Raw genomic sequence first — 12,930 nt, 5'->3', positions numbered from 1 at the left:
TACTTTCAGAGATCATTTCTTTCTTTCTTTCTTTTAATTTTATTTTATTATGTTATGTTAATCACCATACATTACATCAATAGTTTTTGATGTAGTGTTCCATGATTCATTGTTTGCCTATAACAGCCAGTGCTCCCTTCAATGCTGCCCTCTTTAATACCCACCACCAGGCTAACCCATCCCCCCACCCCCTCCCCTCTAGAACCCTCTGTCTGTTTCTCAGAGTCCATCGTCTCTCATGGTTCGTCTCCCCCTCTGATTTCCTCCCCTTCATTTTTCCCTTCCTACTAGCTTCTCTCTCTCTTTTTTATTATTTTTTAAAATTTTTTATTGTTATGTTAATCAACATACATTACATCATTAGTTTTTCATGTAGAGTTCCATGATTCATTGTTTGTGCATAACACCCAGTGCTCCATGCAGAATGTGCCCTCTTTAATACCCATCACCAGGTAACCCATCCCCCCACCCCTCCCCTCTAGAACCCTCAGTTTGTTTCTCAGAGTCCATCTTCTCTCATGGCTTATCTCCCCCTCCGATTTCCTCCCCTTCATTTTTCCCTTCCTACTAGCTTCTCTCTCTCTCTATTTTTTTAAACATATAATATATTATTTGTTTCAGAGGTACAGGTCTGTGATTCATCAGTCTTACACAATTCACAGCGCTCACCATAGCACATACCCTCCCCAATGCCCATCACCCAGGCACCCCATCCCTCCCACCCCCACCACTCCAGCAACCCTCAATTTGTTTCCTAAGATTAAGAATCCCTCCTATCAGTGAGGTCATAGGATACATGTCTTTCTCTGATTGACTTAATTTCACTTAGCATAATACCCTCCAGTTCATTTCTACAGTTTGTTACTAGAGAATTTTCTCTGAACGTGTAGAGGACCTGAAACCTCAAGGAGGAGGCACATTGTTCTCTCCTGAGCATGAACGTGATTTTAGGTGTTGTTTCCACAGCTGCCCATTGCCACTGATGATCGTTCTTCTCCTCCTTTGGACGGTAAGAGAGAGAGGATGCAGTGTGAGTGCTTTCTCAACAAATAAAAATTAAAAAAGATAAACTGTACAACTAAATGCATTTTCACAGATGTACATACAATTGAAACTACTGCTCCATTCAGGACACAGGGCATTTCTTCTACCTCACAGCTTCCCTTGGGTGGATCCATTGAAGTCTCTCACTGCCTTCACCCTCAGCCCCAGGCAACCACTGGCATCAAAGACGGCTTGATTTTTAACCACGTTATGGAAATGGAACTCTTTTATGCCTACATTCCTCCGTGCAGCCTAAGGATTCTTATATCTATCCATATTACTAATGGATCACCAGTTCAGAATTTTTCATTGCTAAGGAGTATTCCTCTGTATGGATATATTTGGTCTGTACATTCACCTATTCATGGCCATCTATGCAGTTTCCTGGGTTTGGCCATGGGGAATAAAGCTATGATGAATATTCATGTGCAGTTTGCTGTGTGGCCATATTGTGTAAATCCTTAGGAGAGGAATGGCCGTTCACGTGATTGGTAAATGTTTATCTGTGGTTCAGCTTTTCTCGGTGGTTGGACCATTTTTCATTCCCACAAGTGTATGAAACGTCTAGTTACTTTACATCCTCACCACATATGTTTTCGGTCTTCGTAATTTTAGCCACGGGGATGGTTGTGTAATGGTAACTCACTGTAGTATTAATTTATCTTCCCAATGGCTGAGTGTACGGTCGAAAACTGACCTCTGTGCTTCAGAGCCAAAATATAAGACGAAGACAGAGTTTGGAATATTGAGGAACAATAGCTTTATTGCTTTTCGGGGCACAGGGGGCTAGAACAGGCCAAGGCCCTCAAAAACTGTAAGTCCCCTCCCCCTGAAGGAAGGGGCGGGGGGGGTGTTTTATTTTGACAGAAATTGTGTGCATGCTGCCAGCCTCCTTCATCCTGTCTTTAGGGTGGTACCAGGCTCCTGAAACAAAAGGCTTAGAAGGGAGGAGCAGAGGTTTGCAGAAGAGAAGGAAAAGGTTACTTAGTTTAAGATGGAGCCTTGCAGAGACATTAGTGAATCCCTTTTGATTTATGTTCAACTTCATGCTTTTCAATGGTTTCAAGTGGAGCATCTTTTCAAGTGCTTTTTGGCCATTTGTGTATCTTCTTTTGTGAAGCATTTCTTCTTCAAGTCTTTTGACCAGGTTTCCTATTGCATTGTCTTATCAGACACAATATGTGTCAGAACATTACACTGAAAACTGCAGAGCACTACTTCCAGAAATTAAAGAACTAAATACATGGGGAGATAAAATTTGTGGTGGATTGGAAGACTCATTATGGTTAGAGGACAATTCTTCCCAAATTGATCAAAAGATCTAATACAATGCCAATCAACCTTCTAGCAGACATTTTAGTAAGTATTTCTAAGCTGATCCAAATGTTTATATGGAAATGGAAATGATCTTAAATTATCAAAGCAATGTTAAGAAGAAGGAGAAAGCGACAGACTTACATTGTCTATTCCAGAATTACTGTATAAACCTTTTGTGCAATTTAAAAGTGATTTGTCCGATTATTATTCAGTATAAGAGTTTCTGCGCATTCTCACTGCAGCTTGGAAGTTGCTTTACCCCTTTTTCACTGTAGCTACTTGATCTATACTTTAGCCAATAGTTCCAAAGTTTTTAAGTGGAGAGAGAATACTGAAGCTAGAAAGTATTTCACTTAACAGAGAGAAAGACTAATCCCTGATCATTAGGGCAAGGATGACCCTACAAGACTTAATGAACTCGCCTCTATTTTCCAGTTGGCCAAGACAAAGTGGGGAGCTACTGATAGCAGCAGTTTCCTCTGCAGACCTTCATAGTGTTGACTGCTTTGGGTTTACATGGAACCTAGGTGTTGGCTGTGTCCTGAGAGGCTGAAATTGAGTTGAGGCCCAGGGTCCCTGGGTCAGGACAGGTCATCCAGCTGTTGGAAAACACGGAGGGAGACCAGGCCATTCCCAGGCAGCACTGGCCACTTCCTCCAAGGAATCCACCACCACTACACTTTTCATGACTTCTGGTAACTAGACTGAGAGCCCCACGACAATTGGGATAATGTTTTACTCATCTCTGTACTCATGACTCCTAGGACCAAACCAAGCACTGAGGAAGCTCTCGGAGACATTCCTTCATGGATCTGATAAAGGGGGTGGCAAATTTCTAATCTCAACTACATTCCTGTCCCAAATACATGCACGAATGCTCTCTGCTTTCTTCCAGGAGGCAACAAATACCCTTCCTTCCAGAGGAGCCTGCCCTACACTCTCAATGCCCCATGACACTCCCCTGTGGTGAGCTCTGATGAAGAGGGACTGTCCTCTTGGATTCCTCTCAATGGTTCTCTCAGTAGGAAGAGATGTCTTCGGCCTAGCCCCCTCCCCCCTCCATCCTCTGCACTGCCACCATACCCCAGGTTAGGAGAGCTACAACAGTTTTTAAAATGATTTTATATATTTATTTGAGAGACAGCGTGAGGGAGAAAGCAAGAGTGAGAGAGAGACAGAGAGAAAGAGAACAGCTGGGGAAGGGACAGGGGGAAGCAGACTCCACTGCTGAGCAGGGAGCCACCCCCCTCAATGGGGCTTGATCCCTGGAGCCTGGGATCATGACCTGAGCTGAAGGCAGGCTCTCGATGAACTGAGCCACCCAGGGGCGCTGAGCTACAAGATTTTGTTTGCATTCTTCCTCTCACTGCTTTGACCTCCTCTGTGAAATCTTATTGATGTCAGAATTCCAAGTTCATAACAGAGACTAAGGAAAATGAAACACTCAACACACGGTCAAGACAAAGGTGTGTAAAGTCTTTGACAACCATAAATTCAGAAGAATATAATTGGTATCACTGCCTCAGAGGCAAGGGTCTCCTAACCTGGCCCTTCCTGACCTTAGGGTAGAACTCTTTGTGGTAAGAATGGACAAGTCCAACCTTTATCCAAACATCACTGATCCCTCTAAGCCCACACTTACTTGGAGAACATCGACCGTGAGGGAGCTCCAAGGTCAAAGCTAGGGGTCTGGGGCAGAACCTCATGGTTACATCGTCCACCTCTTTTTTTTTTAAGATTTTCTTTATTTATTTGACAGAGAGAGACATAGCGAGAGAGGGAACACAAGCAGGGGGAGCGGGAGAGGGAGAAGCAGGCTTCCCGCCGAGCAGAGAGCCCCATGCGGGGCTCGATCCCAGGACCCTTAGATTATGACCTGAGCTGAAGGCAGACGCTTAAAGATGTAGCCACCCAGGTGCCCCTCCTCCTCCTCCTCCTCTTGGAACTGGTGCTTCCCTGCAGTACAAACCAACCCCGATCCATTCTGTGGGGCTCCTCGGGAGGTGCACAGGTTCACCGTGGACGAAGTTACTCTCCTCGTTCTCCTTGCTCAGCTCAGGCTGCTCCTTGCAGAGTTGGATGCCGCTGTATGCATTCCTCAGTTTCCCCTGATTTTTCTGGACCCAACTTGTCCTTCTTCTTACCTCCTTTGGGCAACCACCTGCTCCACCATTGCCTTGTCCTTCTTTGCGTTATTCTCATCCTCCAAACCTGCTGATTTTCTGTCTCCCAAATGCTCCCTCTGTTCTCTGTTTTCAGTGTGGGCTCAGCTCAGGCTCCTGCAAGAGACACACAGTGAAGGGACCAAGTCAGGTCTCAGCTGCAGTCCCCAGGGCTGCTTCAAAGGCACCGCAGACCCTTGTGCACTCACAGAAACTGAGCAGGAAGGGACCGTGGAGAATTTGAATAACAACCTTATCTTACATATGAGGAAGCTGAGCGCAGAGAGATGAAGAGATTTTCCCAAACTCCTTCAGCACTTGATGGCAGCACGGCCCCCACACAGGACTTGGCTGCGAGCTTCCCTGTGGAGTCTCCTAACGTACCCTCTGGGAAGGCACATCTGAATTTCAGGGGACACTTAAATTAGAAGTTCAACTTAAAAATAAATACTTTTTAGGAGACTTTGGATCAAATGTAGATATTTCCACTGTTAAAAATACCAGAAATTCCTTCCTGGGGACAAATCTTTTTCCCAGGTATATAATTCTGTTACTTCTTTCCTTTACAAATCATTGGCTAAGATATTAGGATCACAAAAAAGGTATGCAGGGAAGGAGAAGTTCCTCTGTTACCTGTCCTGGTCTCCCAGCTTAAGTAAGAATTAAGTTTCACTGAGACATTGAATACGCATGGAGAACGGATATTGAAATGGAGACCCTTAAAGAAATATAAAGTATTAAGGCAGACAGTTTTTATGCATTTTAGACAAGGAGAAAATACATTTCTCAGGGATTTGGGGAAGTTTTAATTTAGAGAGTGTCTAGACCGAATTTAGAAACCCTGGTGAGAAGGATGTCTTTTTACTTCTTAGTACAGGGGGTGCCTTTTTCATATGGGAGATTGGTTTCCTGCTTTCAGGGAGACAGAGGAGGGTTTGAGTGTCCTGGTACCAGTTTCTTTTTGGGTAGCTTCAATTCAAAATAATCAATATTGTCGACCTCAGAGAGTCGGGGACCTGGGGTGGCGAAGGAACTGAGAAAAAGAGACTACCGCGGCGCCTGGGTGGCTCAGTTGGTTAAGCGGCTGCCTTCCGCTCAGGTCATGATCCTGGATTCCAGGGATCGAGTCCCGCATTGGGCTCCCTGCTCAGCAGGGAGTCTGCTTCTCCCTCTGACCCTCCCCCCCCTCATGCTCACTCTCTCTCTATCTCATTCTCTCTCTCAAATAAATAAATCTTTTAAAAAAAGAAAAAGAGACGACACTATAGCGAGGCACAGGGGACCCCAAGCAAACAGCCCGAGGTCCTGAGGTTTATTTTCCATAATCTAATATACCTTCTACAGTGATATAGTACTATAATGATTTACAGCAGGGGCTTAGTAAGGCGCATCTTCCACGTACACAGGGTTAGTCAAGTGAAGTAATGGCAGTGGAGAAGGAATAAAGAAATCTGCAACTGGCTGTGATCAATTAATTGTAAACAGCATTGTACTCGGTCTTTAACACAGGATAAGAAAACAAAAAAGGGAATGCACAGTGTGCTGTTTACAGCTGGCTTCCTATCTACAAAACATCTTCTGCTGTGTACTTTAGATCAGAGCACACACATCCCAAGGGCATTTCACTCTGATCCTTTCAGGTTATTTTTAACCCTGCAATCTCGAGTTTTCTCAGAGATCTTGGAGTCTGAATGAACATGCACCAGTGGTCGTTGTGGCATTCTGTTTCCCCCAAATATGCCATTGTGGTACATTTTGGGCAATCTGACCTTGGCGCCTATGGGTACTATGGTTTCTCTCCGCCTTGCTCATTACTCAGTGCCTATTTCAGAGAGAAGGCTAAACATATCATTCTTAGAAATACCAAGGTGGCTCTCTCGGTTCAGCGTCTGACTCTTGATTTCAGCTCAGGTCATGATCTCAGGGTCATGCGATTGAGCCCCAGTTTAGCCTTCATGCTCAGTGCAGTCAGCTTGGGATTCTTTCTTCCTCTCCGTCTGCCCATCACCCCTGCTCTAAATAAATAAATAATATTTAAAAAAGAAATACAAAATAAATCCCATGACCTTATGTGAAACTAATACAATGCCTATGTTAAGTGGACCAGATTAGTTTAAAAATTATTTTAAAGCGCACCTGGGTGGCTCAGTTGTTTAAGTGTCAGTCTTTGGCTCAGGTCAGAATCCCAGGGTCCTGGGATAAGCCCGTATGTCCAGCTCCCTGCTCAGTGGTGAGTCAGCTTCTCTCTGTTCCTCTTCCACTACCCCCACCACCGCTCCTGATATCTCAAGTACTCTCTCTCAAATAAGTAAATTAAAAAATTTTAAAAAGCAATGCAATGGTCCTCTCTGGAATCAACCCACACATAAGCATGCTTTCTTTTTGCTGCACCCCAGTCCCCCTTTCTCTTTATTACCTATCTGACCTACATCCTTCCCCCAGCGATGGAGACAGCTCAGATGCACTGCTTCACCTGGTGGTGGGGCCAAAGAGAAGTGCACACATGGTTAGAATGGGCTGCCTTGAGAGTCAGCCGAAACGTAGCTACAGGCAGTTAGAAACAAGCCTAAAGTACCATTAGGAATAAGCACTACAACATTTAGCGGTACAGATTTTAGGTGTGGTATTGATATCACCTTCCTTGTACAAATGTGTTTAGACTCAAGCATGAGACTATGGGATCAGACAAAATGAAAGAAAACTGTGTCAAGTGTGAAGATACTAAGTTACCAAAGTTATTCTGAGTTGTATAATTAGTTTGTCCCTTAGCCCCTCATTTCCACCTGCAGAACCTAGAAGACGTGCAACAGAGTCTCCACTTGCCATCAAAGTCAATCTGAGGACACAATAATTTAAACTGTTAACCCAAACTTTCCATTTTTTCTTAACCTGTGTTGAATACCAGGCATTTCGATTGCCCATTCCCATTTCCAGGGAGACTGCAGTGAGGACGGAGAATAATGTGGTGCATCCAGGTAATAGTCTGTTTCTTGGTCCGCTTCTGTGCTCAGCATGTCAACTTTTGTCTGCCAGTGGACCTCTAACCACACAGGGGAAACCCAACAAATATTAAAAGTGTAGGTTCTCTAGGTTAATCTACATTTAGGATTCTGTAGTGCTCAGAATGGCTCTTGAACTGCAAGGACCAAGGTAGATGCCCCCTCCTTACCTTAGGGGGAGTAATTCTGATTCCTGAAGCATGCACCTCTTCGTTTTCTATTTATTATTATTTTTTTTAAATTTCAGCTAGGCTCCATCACCTACGTGGGACTCTAATGCATGACCCTGAGATGAAAGTTGCACGCTCTACTGACCGAGGCAGCATGCGTCCCCCCAGCACCTTTGATGCAGGCAAATACCATGATTTTCATGTTGGAAAAATACTGCAAACTGTGGGACATGCCTTCAATCCGCTCCACTCCTTCTGGGCATGTTTCCTGAGTTCCGACTGTGTGCGAGTCCTCTTTCCCACCCACCCATAGAAGGGCATATACATGGAAAATGTGCCCATCCATAGAATACCCTCTAGGATCCCAACCTAGATCCGCTGGGATCCCTGGGGTCTTTTCTGTGTTATGCTCTCCTGCTCTCAGTGTGTTTCTGCCTCTAAAGGCACCTGTGAGCAGGACTGCCCTGGGGCTCCTGGAGCTCCTTTGTACCCAGTCCCAGAGAACGGGGAGTACATGCCGTATATGACCACAGCCCCCATGTATCTCCCCTCCCCAAAGGCACTCAGCCTTTCACTAACAGGTGCAGCAGGGTCAAATCTCCATTCCTGGCCCAGGGGAGACTAACTCTGAAACACAAGTGTCCCCTAGGCTCTCCTAAACCTGTCAGGACAAAGCTCCCCCACAGCTGTTGCTGGAAATCACAACTTACACAGCAATGAACTCAAAATGGTCACAGATCTAAGTATAAGAGCCAAAACTATTGTGCAAGAGGACTACATGGGAGAAAATGGTCAGGAATTCACAGTAAGCAAAGAGTTCTAAGTCACTACGGCAAGAGCACGATACGTAAGAGAAAATTGAAGAAGAAGTTTTTGCATCAAATATTGCCACTGAGAAAAGGAACAGAGAAGCCACTGATTAGGAGAAAATATTTGTGGATTAAATACCCAATGGGGACTCACGTTCACGAGAGACAAGAGGACTTTGAACTCACTCAATGGGCAGAAGCAACACACTCGTTTAAGCCAGTATAAGAGTCGAATACACATGTACCAAAGGAGACACATAAAAAGATAATCAATGTTATTAGTAATATGTTATTAGTTCTCAAAGAAATGCAAGGAAAACCAGGTACCATTTTACACCAACTAGTGCGCTTACGTCCCAAAGACGATACCAAGTGTTGCTGAGGATGAGCAGAAACTGGACCCTCCTATATTGCTGGTCGCAACGTAAAATATAACAGCTCCTGCAGAAGCCACTTTGAGAGTTCTTAAGAGTTCAGCACAAGCTTGCCATAGGACCCAGCCATTCCACAACTAGGAATCTATCTGAGAGAATAAAAACATATGTCCGCTCAAGTCTCGTCAGAAATGTTCCGGGCAGCGTTATTCACAATGGGCAAAAACTGACAGCAACACAAAGGGCCATCGGCTGGTGAATGGACAAACCAAATGTTTCCTATGTGTACCATGGCATCTATTCCGCAACAAAAGGCACAGAAATCTGATCCAAGCTACAGCATGGAGGAACCTCAAAAGGATGCTAAGTGAAAGAAGCCAGTCACCAAGAACTACAGACTGTCTCATTCGGCTTATGTAAAATGTGCAGAAAGGAGCAATGCACAGAGACAGAAAGCAAATCAGTGCTGCTTGGGGCTGGAGGAGGGAGCGGAGACTGTCTGCAGAGGGGCTGGAGGGAGTGTGGGAAGGTGAAGGAAGCCTCTGAAACAAACTAGGGCACTAGCTGAACAACTCTGTCATTGTTGACAATGGGTGAAATTTATTGTATGTCAATTTCACCTAAAAAAAAAAGAAAGAAGGCGACCCTCGCACATCAGTGGGTCCTGGGGTCCCCAGGCAAACACTGCCTGGTGAGGGGCCACATCCTGGAGTCCCAGCAGGTGGTGGCTCAGAGCCTGGTTTCTGACCTCCCAGCTGGAGTCAGGGGTTCAGTGCCTGTGCCTTCAGCCTCAGGCCCTGGCAGTTCCCCTGGAATCCACCAGGCGGCAGACTACTTAAGGGAACAGACCTTCAAGTGGCCCAAGGACACCAGGGGGAAGCAAGCAAAGATAGGGTACCAGCTGGCTGGAGATTCCTAGAGGAAGTGAAGGCTGCAGGACCCATGGAAGCTGCTGGCAAGATCTGGATGGATCTTAAGTAGGTTTGTTCCCCTGGGTGGGCTCTAAGCACTAAGCTTAGGTTAACATCCAAAGGTTCCCTTTGATGCTCCCTCCTGCAGTGGCACTGAGGCTCCCCCCGTGGAAGCTCAGCATAGGGAAAAGAACCTGTGCTGCTGTTCACCTTCTTCTGAGTCGAAATGGAACACTTGGGCTGCGTTTAGGGGAATCTGCCCTTTTCTGGCCCTCTATGTAGGGTCAGCTCCTGGGTGCTGAACCATCCCTGCAGGAGGCTAGAAGAGGCACTCTGGTCCTTCACATTGGAGCTGGGCTTGCAAAGAAGGGTTCCTGCTAATCCATATTTCCCTGGCCCTGGCTGAGCATCCTGGTCCAAGATCAGGGGCTGCAGTGGCCTAAAATAGGGACTTCCTACATGTCACTGCTCCTCTCTGGAAAGTCCAAAGGCGGCCCATGGTAGTGGTGGGGGGAGGGGAGGGCATAGAAACCTATACTCTGTCAAAACATCATCCACAGTGAAGATTTAAAAACAATGTTAGAGGACAGATCTCATATTATGTAGTCGGTGGTGCAGTAACAGCTCTGCGAGGTGAAAGAGGGTAGCTACACTAGTAATCAGCCTAACATAATTTATAGAGTCGTCCAATCCCTGTGTTGCCATGTGAAACTGATCTCACATGGGGAATCAGTTATGACTCAATTGTTTAAAAACCTGAAGGTGAAGGGAAAACATTTGAAAACGAAGCAATAAAACTATAGTTGACTGGGGAACAACATGGCTTTGAATTTTAGTGAACAATGTCGGTCCACTCATGGGTTGATTTTTATTTTTTTTTTTACAAATACAGTCTAGTACAAATGTAGAAATACATTTTCTCTTCCTTATGATTTTCTCAATGATATTTTCACTCTAACTCACTGTATCAAAAGAATAAAGTACATAATTCAAGAAACCCACAAAATATGTATTAATCAACCGTTTTTGTTATCTGTAAGACTTCAGTAGGCTATTAGTAGCTATGTTTTCTGGGACTCAAATGTTATACAAAGATTTTCAATTGTGGGACTCTGTACCCCTAACCCCCAGGTTCTTCAAGGGACAATTTGTATCTGGATTTGCAAATGACATACTCCTGTATACAGAAAAATACCAAATACACACACACAGAAACCACGACTATTAGAGTCCATAACCTATTTCAGCAGAGTTGCAGCGTACAAGGCAGACAAATCAGGTGTTTCTATAACCTAGGAATGGACACCGGGAAAGTCAATTAAGAAAACGATTCCATGGACAACAGCACCCACCCGAATGGTATCGAAGAATAATTGAGTCAAGGAGGCACAAAACCTGTACACTGAAAACTACACAATATTGCTGCAAGAGATTAAGGAAGACCTCAACAAGTGGAAAGACATCCTGTGTTCATGGATTGGAATGGTTAAGGTGGTTCAGAAGGCAACAGCAGGATCTGCAGATTCTTTTGGATTCCTATTGAACGTTTTTCTTCTGCCTTCCCTAATCACCATCAGCCCCTTGCAGTACATTTCCTTTCAGACATTGTGGTTTTCATCTCTTCATGTGAGATTGGGTCCTTTTTTTTTTTTTTTTTAACATTTTCCATGTATCTGCTGAATGTTTTCACCAATGGGATGCAGTTAGAACAAATGCTTTCTTGTGCTCTGGTGATTCCCATCTTGCTGTCAGCTCTGGGTCATTTTCAGATGAGTGATCCATCTCTTCAGGAGGGCTCATTTCCCCCCTTTGTCTGCATACCTCAAACTGTTGGATGGAACGCCAGACACTGTGAATGTTACCTTGCTGTTTGCTGGATATTTTTGTGTTTTCTATAATATTGAGCTTTGTTCAGGGATGCACTGAAGTTACTTGGAAACATTTCTGCTGTTGCTTCAATGCATAGTTCAGTGGCCCAGAGCAGGGCTCCGTGGAGGACTCACCATGAGTTCCAGGTACTGTAGCAAGCCCTCCCCCTGTCTTCCACCCTATTCGTCACAAATTAAGAGGGTTACTTTTGCTTAGTCTATCTGTTGGACACAGGCACTGTTCCCAGCACCGTGTGAGCACCAGGCCCTTTGGAAAGGATTACCCCCTGACTTGCTGTCCATGCCTCCCCAGGGCCCCTCCACAGCTCTGGCTAGGTGACTTCCTGCAGCTCTTTCCTCCCTGAGACTCAGTCCTGGGTTCTCTCAGATCAGTGTCCTCAATTCCAGGAGCTCCATGGGGCTCCTATTCAAGTTCCCCTCCCCCCAGTGCCTTGCTTGGAAACTCTCTAGAGCCAGTACCTCTGAGCAGCTCTAGGGCTCTGCTCACCATTGTGTTGCCATGTGTCCGGGATGGCTGTCCCCTTTGCCTGATGCCCAGGATCTTGGAAATCTCCACTTTGCACATCTTGTGTGACGCTGTTGCTCTTTTGTTTAATTGTATCTGGCAGAAGAGTAACCCGTTGCTGAGTCCCAGTTGGTGTGGCTCCCCTAAGTGAAAATCAAAGTTGGAAGACCCTCAGTTGTAGATTCTGAATAGAGGCCTTTAGGGAGTAGAGAAAAAAACACCAGCTCTGGTGAAAGCCTGAAGCCAGAAACCCCTTCAAGCTCAGTTTGACAAAGCAATGCAGGTACATCAGTAGGGACAGTTTTTGCTTGAGCCCAAGAGCTGCAGAAGGCCCACGGCCCTTTGTCCTAGAGCTAACCTGCTGTTTGGGAAAGGTCTGTGGTGACAAACCCAGCGGGTTCTTTGTGAGTAGACAGAGGTGCCTCTTTAAAGCCTGTCAGGGGGCATCTGGCTGGCTCAGTCAGGAGAGCAGGGGAGTCTCCATCTGGCTTCATGAGCCCTATCCCTACTTTGGGTGTAGGGATTACTTCAACAAATAAACTTACAATAAATAAATAGTACATCAAGCCGGACCCTCTCTAGTCTCGGATGGGTCCTCTGGAGCAAGGCTATACTAGGTAGGCTACCAAGTGGCCTAATCAAGGATATGGAGTCTGGGGATTGGGTGAGGCTTTGCAGGGTGCCTGGGGGGATAGGTGGGGAGGGGAGGGAGGAAGGAGAAGGGATGCAAACCCCTGTTCCCTGGGGAAT

General features: G+C 45.4%; 1 non-coding gene across 1 annotated transcript; it reads left to right on the top strand.

The window, feature by feature from the left end:
* The first annotated feature begins 826 nt into the window (after positions 1-826).
* LOC148161679 (small nucleolar RNA U3) lies at positions 827-1,039 on the top strand. The gene has a single exon (XR_015767405.1). It is a non-coding gene; the product is annotated as a small nucleolar RNA U3 (small nucleolar RNA).
* The last annotated feature ends 11,891 nt before the right edge of the window (positions 1,040-12,930 follow it).

The sequence above is a fragment of the Eumetopias jubatus genome, unplaced genomic scaffold, assembly GCF_037043125.1.
Source record: "Eumetopias jubatus isolate StellerSeaLion01/CBP00866 unplaced genomic scaffold, mEumJub1_p1.0 scaffold_92, whole genome shotgun sequence".
NCBI classification, from domain to species: Eukaryota; Metazoa; Chordata; class Mammalia; order Carnivora; family Otariidae; genus Eumetopias; species Eumetopias jubatus.
The sequence above is the reverse complement of the archived record's forward strand: the minus strand, read 5'-3'. Positions and strand labels throughout refer to the sequence as shown.